At 41.5% G+C, this 15,000-nt stretch overlaps 1 non-coding gene across 1 annotated transcript; it reads right to left on the bottom strand.

Annotated features, from left to right (window-relative positions):
- Positions 1-10,994: 10,994 nt before the first annotated feature.
- LOC123686829 lies at positions 10,995-11,113 on the bottom strand. Its single transcript, XR_006748585.1, has one exon. It is a non-coding gene; the product is annotated as a 5S ribosomal RNA (ribosomal RNA).
- Between the last annotated feature and the right edge of the window lie 3,887 nt (positions 11,114-15,000).

The raw sequence follows: 15,000 nt of genomic DNA, 5'->3' as shown, positions 1-15,000 counted from the left end.
AAAAAATCATCTCTCTAACTATCCTGGTTCAAAAGTTGTATCGGAACTTTTCACGTCGAAAAAGAACATAGGCGAAAAAGGACGTGAACATTATTCCTTATAAAAATCAAACCCGACCATGGATTTTGATTCTGATTGTTGATTATCGCTATTAGAACACATTAGGAGGCAACCAAATCAAATTTGAGAAAATTCCACAATCAGAAAATTTTTTTCGAAAAAAAAAAAAAAATTCGAGAACACCTCGGTCATGGCAAGTTATTTCCCACAATCCATTCCCCAATCAACGTACATCCCAGAAAAAATCATCTCTCTAACTATCCTAGTTCAAAAGTTGTATCGGAACATTTTCACGTCGAAAATATATCTCTAAGTCCAGACCGATGCACCACGTAATCTCGGGCAGACCGATGCACAACGTAAATGACGATCGGGACCGGGGCGATCGGTCGTATCTGACACCGCCGGCTCGGTTCTAACATCGTCAATGAGTCGGGGTTGTAAAAAAGGACGTGAACATTTTTCCTTATAAAAATCAAACCCGACCATGGATTTTGATTCTGATTGTTGATTATCGCTACTAGAACATATAAGGAGGCAACCAAATCAAATTTGAGAAAATTCCACGATCAGAAAATTTTTTTCGAAAAAAAAAAAAAATCGTAATCACCTCGGTCATGGCGAGTTATTTTACGTATTTCATTCCACAATCAACGTACAACATAGAAGAAATCATCTCTCTAACTATCCTGGTTCAAAAGTTGTATCGGAACATTTCACGTCGTAATATCTCGCCAAGTCCAGACCTCGGCGATAGGTAGTATCTGACACCGTCCGCTCGGGACTGACATCGACTTGGACTCGGGCTGATGATGGGGAGGCGTTTAAGGACGTGAACATTTTTCCTTATAAAAATTAAAGTCGACAATGAATATTGATTCTGATTACTGATTTACGCTTTAAAAACACATTAGAAGGCAACCAAATCGAATTTGAGGAAATTCCACGATCAGAAAATTTTTTTCGAAAAAAAAAGAAATCCGAAAAATATTTTTCGATTCCGATTACTGATTTACTCTTTTAGAACACATTAGGAGGCAACCAAATCAAATTTGAGAAAATTCCACAATCAGAAAATTTTTTTCGAAAAAAAAAAAAATTCGAGGACACCTCGGTCATGGCAAGTTATTTCCCACAATCCATTCCCCGATCCACGTACATCCCAGAAAAAATCATCTCTCTAACTATCCTGGTTCAAAAGTTGTATCGGAACATTTTCACGTCGAAAATATATCTCTAAGTCCAAACCGATGCACCACGTAAACTAGGGCAGACCGATGCACCACGTAATATCGGGCAGACCGATGCAGAACGTAAACTCGATCATACCGATGCTTCACGTAATCTCGATCTTACCGATGCACCACGTAAACAAGGGCAGACCGATGCAGAACGTAAAGTAGATCTTACCGATGCACCACGTAATCTCGATCTTACCGATGCACCACGTAATCTCCATCTTACCGATGCACCACGTGAACTGGATCTTACCGATGCAGAACGTGAATTGGATCTTACCGATGCAGAACGTGAATTGGATCTTACCGATGCACCACGTAAACTCGATCATACCGATGCACCACGTAATCTCGGGCAGACCGATGCACAACGTAAATGACGATCGGGACCGGGGCGATCGGTCGTATCTGACACCGCCGGCTCGGTTCTAACATCGTCAATGAGTCGGGGTTGTAAAAAAGGACGTGAACATTTTTCCTTATAAAAATCAAACCCGACCATGGATTTTGATTCTGATTGTTGATTATCGCTACTAGAACATATAAGGAGGCAACCAAATCAAATTTGAGAAAATTCCACGATCAGAAAATTTTTTTCGAAAAAAAAAAAAAATCGTAATCACCTCGGTCATGGCGAGTTATTTTCCGTATTTCATTCCACAATCAACGTACAACATAGAAGAAATCATCTCTCTAACTATCCTGGTTCAAAAGTTGTATCGGAACATTTCACGTCGTAATATCTCGCCAAGTCCAGACCTCGGCGATAGGTAGTATCTGACACCGTCCGCTCGGGACTGACATCGACTTGGACTCGGGCTGATGATGGGGAGGCGTTTAAGGACGTGAACATTTTTCCTTATAAAAATTAAAGTCGACAATGAATATTGATTCTGATTACTGATTTACGCTTTAAAAACACATTAGAAGGCAACCAAATCGAATTTGAGGAAATTCCACGATCAGAAAATTTTTTTCGAAAAAAAAAAAAATCCGAAAAATATTTTTCGATTCCGATTACTGATTTACTCTTTTAGAACACATTAGGAGGCAACCAAATCAAATTTGAGAAAATTCCACAATCAGAAAATTTTTTTCGAAAAAAAAAAAAATTCGAGGACACCTCGGTCATGGCAAGTTATTTCCCACAATCCATTCCCCGATCCACGTACATCCCAGAAAAAATCATCTCTCTAACTATCCTGGTTCAAAAGTTGTATCGGAACATTTTCACGTCGAAAATATATCTCTAAGTCCAAACCGATGCACCACGTAAACTAGGGCAGACCGATGCACCACGTAATATCGGGCAGACCGATGCAGAACGTAAACTCGATCATACCGATGCTTCACGTAATCTCGATCTTACCGATGCACCACGTAAACAAGGGCAGACCGATGCAGAACGTAAAGTAGATCTTACCGATGCACCACGTAATCTCGATCTTACCGATGCACCACGTAATCTCCATCTTACCGATGCACCACGTGAACTGGATCTTACCGATGCAGAACGTGAATTGGATCTTACCGATGCAGAACGTGAATTGGATCTTACCGATGCACCACGTAAACTCGATCATACCGATGCACCACGTAATCTCGGGCAGACCGATGCACAACGTAAATGACGATCGGGACCGGGGCGATCGGTCGTATCTGACACCGCCGGCTCGGTTCTAACATCGTCAATGAGTCGGGGTTGTAAAAAAGGACGTGAACATTTTTCCTTATAAAAATCAAACCCGACCATGGATTTTGATTCTGATTGTTGATTATCGCTACTAGAACATATAAGGAGGCAACCAAATCAAATTTGAGAAAATTCCACGATCAGAAAATTTTTTTCGAAAAAAAAAAAAAATCGTAATCACCTCGGTCATGGCGAGTTATTTTCCGTATTTCATTCCACAATCAACGTACAACATAGAAGAAATCATCTCTCTAACTATCCTGGTTCAAAAGTTGTATCGGAACATTTCACGTCGTAATATCTCGCCAAGTCCAGACCTCGGCGATAGGTAGTATCTGACACCGTCCGCTCGGGACTGACATCGACTTGGACTCGGGCTGATGATGGGGAGGCGTTTAAGGACGTGAACATTTTTCCTTATAAAAATTAAAGTCGACAATGAATATTGATTCTGATTACTGATTTACGCTTTAAAAACACATTAGAAGGCAACCAAATCGAATTTGAGGAAATTCCACGATCAGAAAATTTTTTTCGAAAAAAAAAAAAATCCGAAAAATATTTTTCGATTCCGATTACTGATTTACTCTTTTAGAACACATTAGGAGGCAACCAAATCAAATTTGAGAAAATTCCACAATCAGAAAATTTTTTTCGAAAAAAAAAAAAATTCGAGGACACCTCGGTCATGGCAAGTTATTTCCCACAATCCATTCCCCGATCCACGTACATCCCAGAAAAAATCATCTCTCTAACTATCCTGGTTCAAAAGTTGTATCGGAACATTTTCACGTCGAAAATATATCTCAGAGTCCAGACCGATGCACCACGTAAACTAGGGCAGACCGATGCACCACGTAAAGTGGATCTTACCGATGCAGAACGTGAATTGGATCTTACCGATGCACCACGTAAACTCGATCTTACCGATGCACCACGTAATCTCAATCTTACCGATGCACCACGTGAACTGGATCTTACCGATGCAGAACGTGAATTGGATCTTACCGATGCACCACGTAAACTCGATCTTACCGATGCACCACGTAATCTCGATCTTACCGATGCACCACGTGAACTGGATCTTACCGATGCAGAACGTGAATTGGATCTTACCGATGCACCACGTAAACTCGATCTTACCGATGCACCACGTAATCTCAATCTTACCGATGCACCACGTGAACTGGATCTTACCGATGCAGAACGTGAATTGGATCTTACCGATGCACCACGTAAACTCGATCTTACCGATGCACCACGTAATCTCAATCTTACCGATGCACCACGTGAACTGGATCTTACCGATGCAGAACGTGAATTGGATCTTACCGATGCACCACGTAAACTCGATCTTACCGATGCACCACGTAATCTCGATCTTACCGATGCACCACGTGAACTGGATCTTACCGATGCAGAACGTGAATTGGATCTTACCGATGCACCACGTAAACTCGATCTTACCGATGCACCACGTAATCTCAATCTTACCGATGCATCACGTAATCTCGATCTTACCGATGCAGAACGTAAACTCGATCATACCGATGCACCACGTTATCTCGGCAGACCGATGCAGAACGTAAAAAAAAAGCTTACAGCACGCGGTGTTCCCAAGCGGTCACCCATCCAAGTACTAACCGCGCCCGACGCTGCTTGGCTTCAGTGTTCAATTTCAATTTTCAATTTCAAATGGTCTTTATTTGTCTTTGTGATAGTTACAGATATGTGCCTATATAGGCCATGTTAATCAACAATAAGGGTTTATATACAGTTCCTACCAGATAATTCTGGTATTATCAGTTACATTTCATATACATATAATAAAAAATTTTTAAGTAATTTCAGGGTGTTTGGGAATTTTTGTTTGATATCGTATATTTATTTATTTTATTATAATAGGGGATTTTCAGGAAAAATTTAGGAATAAAAAACCTGATATAAGTAATTTGGGGAGGGATGGGGGGTGGGTTGGGGATATATATACAGTTATGTACAGTTTTGACATTTACAAATTTTTTATATACAATTTTATATACATGTCTGGGAAGGGGTTCCCGTTATGCTAAACGGCGATTCTCAATTCAGCTAACGGCCGCCATTTGCTAGTCGTGGCCAGTCCCCATTTCTCGTAGCACCGTTCGTGTCGCTGTTGGGTCTAGTACCCGTAGGACCGATTGGTTGTTACGATAACAGGGCGATGGATACGCCATTTGCATTGGCTGCCGCTACCTTTCGTTGTGATTCGTCGTCAAGACATATTTTTCAAAATGTCGGTATGTGACATGGCCGGTCTTGGAAGATGGCGGTTTTCATAGGGGTTTTTGGGTGTTTGGGGTGGGTTTTTAGGGAGGTTTAAGGAATATGGGAAGGAATTGGTACGGGAGGGGGTGAGGGGATGCGTGGAGTCGCGTTTTCGTAATTTGTCTTGTCAGTGCGTTGGATTTACACTGGAATTCGTAGAAATCGCTAGATACTTTGTTTAGGTACTCGCGGATGGTTGGAATATCCGCGAGTTCATGTAGTTTGGATATCCTAGTGTAATACGGCTTGCTCAAGGCCAATCTTAGGATTTTGTTTTGAAGGTTTTGAATGGGCCTTATTGGAAAGGGCCTAAGGTGACAAAATGCCGGCGCAGCGTATGTGACTACTGGCCGGATGTATGTTTTGTAAATGAGCAATTTGTTTTTTTCATTCAGCATACTTTTACTGCACAATAGAGGATGCAGTATCTTTTTGATGGCGTATCCTTTATGGATTTGTGCTTTGATATGGCGGTGGAAATTTAGCCTTTCGTCCAATTCAATGCCCAGGTACTTAACGGAGCTTTTTGGAGCAATTTCCGTATTATTGATTTTTAATTTGTCTAAGATTACTTTTTCATTCCGTCTTCTGCTAAACACGATCTGCTCTGCTTTGGTCTCATTCAGTTTTATTTTCCATCTGTCGAAGTAATTGATAAGTACTTCGAGATGGTTTTTCAGCTCGCGATTGGCGTCTTCAGCGCTGGATGAGTGGGCATATATGGCCGTGTCATCCGCGAAGAGGGCGATTTTTGTTTTGTTATGTTTCGGGATATCCTGGACGTAGATATTGAATAATCTAGGTCCAAGGACTGATCCCTGCACAATTCCTGCTTTTATATTTTTGGGCGCGGATGTTTCATTCCCTACGCGTACTATGAATTTTCTGTTATTGAGATATGAGTAAATGGTCTTTATGAGGAATTTCGGGAATTTAAGTTTTATTAATTTGTAGGTCAGCCCCTCTATCCAAACTTTGTCGAACGCCTTTTCGATGTCGAGGAGGAGCATGACCGTGTGGTTTTTATTATTGAAACTATTTATTACGTCGACTACGATTCGGCAGATTTGCTGTGTCGAGCTGTGTTTTTCCTTGAAGCCAAATTGATGGTCATCGCGAATTTTATTGTTTTTCATTACATGTTTTATTTTTCCTAACAGGATTTTCTCGGTCAGCTTGCTGAGGTTAGACAGTAGACTGATCGGACGGTAGTTGCCGGGAGAAGTTGTGACTTTCCCGGCTTTGGGGATAGGGGTTACTACTGCTGTTTTCCAACAGCTAGGCCAGTGTTGAAATTTGAATACAGCGTTTATGATGTAGTTCAGTTGAACTATGGCCTTTCTGGATAGGTTCCGGATCAGTCTATTGTCCACTTCGTCCTTTCCTGGCGCTTTGTTTAGTGGAAGCTTTTTAATTTCGTCCCGTATTTCCGATGGATTTGTTAATAGATGATTTTCGGGCTTTACGAAGCGCTTCGAATTTATAAAGTCTTCCACTCTTTTCCGTATGTCTGCTTGTTCTGGACTATCGGTCTGGGATATGTGGTGAGCGGTTTCGAAGTTTTCCGCAAGTACGTCCGCTTTTTCTTTATCGGTGATGTAATTCGCGGAATTTTGGACCAAGATGGGAACTTGGGAGAATTTTTGAATACTGGATTTGACTGTTTTCCAGAGATCTTTGTTATTAGAATTTAGCCTGGAGATTTTCTGTTCCCATCTTTCGTTCTGGAAAATTTTTATGTGGTTTCGGATTTCGCGGGTGTATGAGTTTAAGAGTGTTTTATCGACTTGTCTTTGGTGGGATTGCCACCTTTTTCTGATTTTATTCCTGAACTTGATCAAGTCGATAATATGGGCTGGTAGTTTTTCTGCTACTTCAGCTCTCGGTTTTTTGGAAATTGTTTTATCGCGGGCGTACTTGAGGGCCTTCGTAAACTTTTCAATTTCCCGTTCGATGTCGGAAGCAGTTTCGATTTTATTGTTGATAGTTATTTTACTATCTAATATTGTACGAAATTTTGCCCAATCAGCGTTCGAATAGTCGTACACTAATTTTGTTGGGTTTCTTTCGCTGCTGTAATTGACCGAGAAGATCACTGGATTATGATCGGACCCTAACTGACAACTCGCGTCCGGGATACTATTCAAGTTAATATTCTTAGTGAGTATTAAATCGATAGTACTCGGAGCTTTTCCATTGTCTGGAAAATGAGTGTGTCCGTTAGGGATGTTCAAAATTACGTCATCATTAGCTTCAAGGAAACTGAATAGACGATTTCCATTGGTGTTTCTGCAGTTGCAGTTCCATTCTTCGTGTTTAGCATTTAGATCGCCTAGAACTATTACTTTATTTTTCCTAGAAAATAGGAATCTTAGACAGTTGGTACTGAATTTGCGACTGGGGCTATTATACACCGCCGTTATGATTAAGTTGCCATCAATCTGGACGCTAGCGTTCTCTATTGTGCAGTTGATGGTAGGCAAAATGGTGGATGCGATAATATTCTTTACTAGTATAGCGATTCCACCGAATCCAGAGTTGTCTTGTCTGTCTTGCCTATATGTCTGGTATCCTTTAATGAAAAATTTGTGGTTGTTTTTCAGTTTTGTCTCGTTGATAGTCAGTATGTCTATTTGGTTGTAATTTAGAAAATTGGAGATCTCCAGGAATTTTTGGGAGACTCCATTCGCGTTCCAAGTCGCGATTTTTAATGACTTAGTCATTTAAATTGAGGAAGAATTCCAGTATGACGTACTTTCTTTCGGCGGGGCTTGCATTTTGCAGCTGCTGGTTGAGTCTTTTGACGTCTGTCAGTAGTTGTCGTATGTCCACGTATTGATTAAGTCTGTTGAACTCGCTTTTCAGCTCGTAAAACGCGTTTTGGAAGTTATTTGTGTTATTTGTGTCATGAGTTTTGTTTGTTGGGGGGGAAGTTGGGGTTTTGGGGGTGGTTTGGGGGTTGGCCATGCCACTTACCGGTTTTTGTTTGGCCTCTTGGGCCTTTCTCCTTTCTTCCCAGACATTCACGGCCGGGATTGGAGCTTCGCGGTAAACTTTGGGGGCGGCAGGGGCGGCGGTTTTGGCGTTCCTCGCCCTGCGGTTGCAGATGTTCACGTAAATCGCGCACTCGGTACTGTTTGCGGGGTGACTCCCGAAACAGTTCGCGCACTTTGCCGGCGTATTCATTGATTTTGGGCACTCGCGAGTCGCGTGATTTTCCGCGCACTTGAGGCAGTTTGGGGTCCTATGGCAGTTGGCCGTGGCATGTCCCCACATCTGGCAGTTGTGACATTGGATTACTTCCCTTTTTGTGTAGTACTTGTTCCACCGAACGGCTGTATAATTAATAACGCGGACTTCCTTCTGTATTTTCCGGAGCGTTATCGTATTTCCGGTGACGACCATGTACGCCGGTGATTTCGTTGCTTTTAGTTTGTGGATTTCCACAACCGGAATTCCTAGTTCCTGGAGTTCAGTTTTAATCTCTTCCAGGTCTGGATCAGAATCCAGTCCCCTCAGCGTAAAAGCATGGGTTTTTTCTTCCCTTGGGGTGTAAGTGTGGTATTTCACGTCGTTTTCATCAAAATATTTTTCTAGTTTCTTTCTGTCTTCTACCGTCTCGGTGTAGACGGTGGAGTTCATGGCACTGTATTTAATATAAAATTTGCCATTTATAACTTTCGTTATGTCGGCCACCGTTTTATTGTGTTTTTTGAAAACGCCGTTGACCACTATTGGCGGGGGTTTCCGTTGATTTTTTCTAATTTCATTGACTGCTGCATTGACTTCTACCTCATTTGGATTGAGGTAGTTAAATTTATTTTTGATTTCTACAGGGATTGTCTTTTTGTCCTTCCTTTTCCTGATAGATGTTGTTGGATGCGTGAAGTTTGGGTTTTCCACATCTCCAACTCGACTTCTCTTTTTTGCGACTCTCGGGGGGTCAGTTTCATTATCAGATGAATCTGAAGGGAGTTTCATTTCCTGGTCGTCCATCATTTTAATAAAGTTCTGATAAAATTTTTGAAATTCCTTTCAAAAAGGAATTCAAAAGCGGTCGGTTTCACGCGAAACTCGGCCGTTTCAGGGCCTTTCGGACCCGAGCAGGTAAAATTTCGTCACTCACTCAGTCTATTCTTGGCTCTGGAATGCGGCTTGGCGCCGTCTGGTCTAACACAACGGTCACTTTCACAGGTCAGTTTTAACGTTCACAAATTCCACAACTATCTCTACGGAGCGATTTTGGGTATAACCTCTCAGCTCAGTGTTCTGACGAGAACTGGCAATTTCAGCGTGGTATGGCCGTAAACAACAAATATAGCGATATTTTCTATGATATCTCACTTTTTGGGAGCGGAAAGGACGTGAACGTTTTTCCTTATAAAAAATGAAATAACTTTTGGATATTAATTCTGATTGTTGATTTAAGTTTTAAGAACACATTAGGACATATCTCAATGAAATTTGAGGGATTTCCGAAATCGAAAAATATTTTTCGAAAAAAAAAAAAAATCCCAGAAGACCTCGGTCATCTCAAGTTTATTTCCATATTCTATTACACAATCAACGTACATCACAAAAGGAACCATCTCTCTAACTATCACAGTTAAATTTTTGTATCGGAACATTTCACGTCGGAATATCTCGCTAAGTCCAGACCGGGGAGATCGGTCGCATTTGACACCGTCCGCTCCGGTCTAACATCGTCTTGGAGTCGGGGTAACGATGGAGAGGCGTTTAAGGACGTGAACATTTTTCCTTATAAAAATTAAAGTCGACAATGAATATTGATTCTGATTACTGATTTACTCTTTTAGTACACATTAGAAGGCAACGCAATCAGATTTGAGGAAATTTCAAGATCAGAAAATTTTTTTCGAAAAAAAAAAAAATTCAAGAACACCTGGGTCATGGCAAGTTATTTCCCACAATCCATTCCACAATCAACGTACAACATAGAAGAAATCATCTCTCTAACTATCCTGGTTCAAAAGTTGTATCGGAACATTTCACGTCGAAATACCTCGCCAAGTCCAGACCGGGGCGATAGGTAGTATCTGACACCGTCCGCTCGGGACTGACATCGACTTGGACTCGGGCTAATGATGGGGAGGCGTTTAAGGACGTGAACATTTTTCCTTATAAAAATTAAAGTCGACAATGAATATTGATTCTGATTACTGATTTACGCTTTAAAAACACATTAGAAGGCAACCAAATCAAATTTGAGGAAATTCCAAAATCAGAAAATTTTTTTTCAAAAAAAAAAAAATCCGAAAAATATTTTTCGATTCTGATTACTGATTTACTCTTTTAGAACACATTAGAAGGCAACGAAATCAAATTTGAGTGAAATCCAAAATCAGAAAATATTTTTCGAAAAAAAAAAAAATTCGAGAACACCTCGGTCATGGCAAGTTATTTTCCACAATCCATTCCCCAATCAACGTACATCCCAGAAAAAATCATCTCTCTAACTATCCTGGTTCAAAAGTTGTATCGGAACATTTTCACGTCGAAAATATATCTCAGAGTCCAGACCGATGCAGAACGTAAACTCGATCATACCGATGCTTCACGTAATCTCGATCTTACCGATGCACAACGTAAACTAGATCACACCGATGCAGAACGTAAACTCGATCTTACCGATGCACCACGTTATCTCGGCAGACCGATGCAGAACGTAAAAAAAAAGCTTACAGCACGCGGTGTTCCCAAGCGGTCACCCATCCAAGTACTAACCGCGCCCGACGCTGCTTGGCTTCAGTGTTCTGACGAGAACTGGCAATTTCAGCGTGGTATGGCCGTAAACAACAAATATAGCGATATTTTCTATGATATCTCACTTTTTGGGAGCGGAAAGGACGTGAACGTTTTTCCTTATAAAAAATGAAATAACTTTTGGATATTAATTCTGATTGTTGATTTAAGTTTTAAGAACACATTAGGACATATCTCAATGAAATTTGAGGGATTTCCGAAATCGAAAAATATTTTTCGAAAAAAAAAAAAAATCCCAGAAGACCTCGGTCATCTCAAGTTTATTTCCATATTCTATTACACAATCAACGTACATCACAAAAGGAACCATCTCTCTAACTATCACAGTTAAATTTTTGTATCGGAACATTTCACGTCGGAATATCTCGCTAAGTCCAGACCGGGGAGATCGGTCGCATCTGACACCGTCCGCTCCGGTCTAACATCGTCTTGGAGTCGGGGTAACGATGGAGAGGCGTTTAAGGACGTGAACATTTTTCCTTATAAAAATTAAAGTCGACAATGAATATTGATTCTGATTACTGATTTACTCTTTTAGTACACATTAGAAGGCAACGCAATCAGATTTGAGGAAATTTCAAGATCAGAAAATTTTTTTCGAAAAAAAAAAAAATTCAAGAACACCTGGGTCATGGCAAGTTATTTCCCACAATCCATTCCACAATCAACGTACAACATAGAAGAAATCATCTCTCTAACTATCCTGGTTCAAAAGTTGTATCGGAACATTTCACGTCGAAATACCTCGCCAAGTCCAGACCGGGGCGATAGGTAGTATCTGACACCGTCCGCTCGGGACTGACATCGACTTGGACTCGGGCTAATGATGGGGAGGCGTTTAAGGACGTGAACATTTTTCCTTATAAAAATTAAAGTCGACAATGAATATTGATTCTGATTACTGATTTACGCTTTAAAAACACATTAGAAGGCAACCAAATCAAATTTGAGGAAATTCCAAAATCAGAAAATTTTTTTTCAAAAAAAAAAAAATCCGAAAAATATTTTTCGATTCTGATTACTGATTTACTCTTTTAGAACACATTAGAAGGCAACGAAATCAAATTTGAGTGAAATCCAAAATCAGAAAATATTTTTCGAAAAAAAAAAAAAATTCGAGAACACCTCGGTCATGGCAAGTTATTTTCCACAATCCATTCCCCAATCAACGTACATCCCAGAAAAAATCATCTCTCTAACTATCCTGGTTCAAAAGTTGTATCGGAACATTTTCACGTCGAAAATATATCTCAGAGTCCAGACCGATGCAGAACGTAAACTCGATCATACCGATGCTTCACGTAATCTCGATCTTACCGATGCACAACGTAAACTAGATCACACCGATGCAGAACGTAAACTCGATCATACCGATGCACCACGTAAACTCAGGCAGACCGATGCAGAACGTGAACTCGATCTTACCGATGCACCACGTAATCTCGATCTTACCGATGCACCACGTAAACTCGGGCAGACCGATGCAGAACGTGAACTCGATCTTACCGATGCACCACGTAAACTAGGGCTGACCGATGCATCACGTAAACGACGATCGAGAGGCGCGAAAGGACGTGAACGTTTTTCATTATAAAAATTGAAATAAATGATAAATAATGATTCTGATTGTTGATTATCATTTTTAATAAGCATTAGGAGGCAACCAAATGAAATTTGAGGAAATTCCGATAATAGAAAATTTTTTCGAAAAAAAAAAAAAATTCATGAAATCCTCGGTCATCGCAAAATATTTACCATATTCTGTTCGATAATCAACGTATATTTAAGAAGGAATCATATCTGTATCTATCTTGGTTCAAATTTTGTATCGGAACATTTTGACCAAAGTCCGAGCTTCGGCCGAAACAGACACCGCTGACCTGGCCTATCGATCGACCGAGAGTCGGGGATAGAGCGTAAGTGTTGTCTGGAGGGGAACCCTGTGCTCTCCTGACATATATAGGGAAGGTGGTCGCGTTGGGCGATGCAGAACGTTTGGATCGGGAATTATATTTTTGGTTCAGCTATTGGAATATGGTTTATTGTTGGTATATATTGGCGAAATAACGTTCTTACTGACTGGGGATATTCATAAAAATGAGTCCGGAGATTTTCAGATCGAAGTCCGAGTGATCCGACTTGGAAGGCGTGTTGGGTGGGTCGAGATGGCTTAGATAGATCAGACGAGGCGGGCTAAGTGTTGACGTCATGCATCGGTCCATTTTCAGATTGAGTCCGAGTAATCCGACTTTGAAAGAGTGTTGGGTGCGTCGAGACTGTTTAGATAGATCGGACGAGGCGGACTAGGTGTTAACGACATGCATCGGTATATTTTCTGATCGGAGTCCGAAGAAATCGGCCCTAGTAGGCGCAGCGGACGGTCGAGACGGCCTCGGTGGGTCGGATCGATCGGGAAAAGTTTGCTAAATCGTGTCTGGAGGGGAACCTTGGGTTCTCCTGACATATATAGGGGATAAGGTTTGGGTGAACGATTCTTCACGTAAAAGTTGAGTAATTTATTTTTCGATAAGCTTTTGGATATTGATGAGAAGTATATGTATATCTTCGATTAAAAGAATTCTTACCGTCTCCATGTATATTATATTAGATATATAAGAAATAGTTAACGTGATGCATCGGCCGATTTCCGGATCGGAGTTCGAGAGATGCGACTTTCGATGCGCGATGGGTGGTTCGAGACGGCCTAGATCGATCGGACGAGGCGGACTAGGTGTTAACGACATGCATCGGCGGATTTTCTGATCGGAGTCCGAAGAAATCAGCTCTAGTAGGCGCGGCGAACGGTCGAAACGGCCTCGATCGATCGGACGAGGCGGACTAGGTGTTAACGACATGCATCGGCGGATTTTCTGATCGGAGTCCGAAGAAATCAGCTCTAGTAGGCGCGGCGAACGGTCGAAACGGCCTCGGTGGGTCGGATCGATCGGGAAAAGTTTGCTAAATCGTGTCTGGAGGGGAATCCGGGGTTCTCCTGACATATATAGAAGGGGTGGAGAATGGGTCCTGTCCTAGACTGTTTGGAGTTCTTTTTAGGATGATATTCAGTTGGTAAGTGGTAGACCCGAATCCGACCTCGGCGTTTGGGTACTGGCAAGGTGTGTTGGTTTCGGCTTTCGCATCTTGGGTCGCTTTCGTCAACCTCATGCAGCGAGGTCGCGGTCCGCTTCGTCTCTTTGTAGTCGAATGGCCTTTAAGCGACCAACCTTAAAATCGTGATCCTCTGCCCGTTGCGGGTTATGTTCACAAAAAATTTGCAACCACTCAATTCGTTCCGAGCGACAAATATTGTTGAATCTCGAATCACCGTGTCGTTATATTCACATGTATAGCGAAGGGTCGAGATGGAATGTGTATAAGAAATTAGTTGATAGCCGGGGGTTCGTATTATATATGGACGCCTTGGCGAGGGATTGTTTCTAGAAACTTTCTCATTTTTGATCGGTGTTTTGTCCGAGATGATGATGATGTATATATAGCTTGAGTCTCATGCTGACTGGGGGCTGTTACGTCGTTTCGTCGAGGACTTGCACTTACTGATGTGCGGCGCTAGTCGAAGTCAATCGACATGGCTAGTGCCACATGACGAGAGGCGAACGGGTTTGGCCATACCGGCAATCTCGTGGACCGATCGTATAAGCACGCAGTTCCCTGGTTGATCCTGCCAGTAGTCATATGCTTGTCTCAAAGATTAAGCCATGCATGTCTCAGTACAAGCCAAATTAAGGTGAAACCGCGAAAGGCTCATTAAATCAGTTATGGTTCCTTAGATCGTACCCACATTTACTTGGATAACTGTGGTAATTCTAGAGCTAATACATGCAAATAGAGCTCCGACCGGGAACGGAAGGAGCGCTTTTATTAGATCAAAACCAATAGGTGGCGGGTTCGCTCGTCATC

The sequence above is a fragment of the Harmonia axyridis genome, chromosome X (genome assembly GCF_914767665.1).
Source record: "Harmonia axyridis chromosome X, icHarAxyr1.1, whole genome shotgun sequence".
Lineage (NCBI taxonomy): Eukaryota > Metazoa > Arthropoda > Insecta > Coleoptera > Coccinellidae > Harmonia > Harmonia axyridis.
Note: the sequence above shows the minus strand (reverse complement) of the source record. Positions and strands in the feature narration are given on the sequence as shown.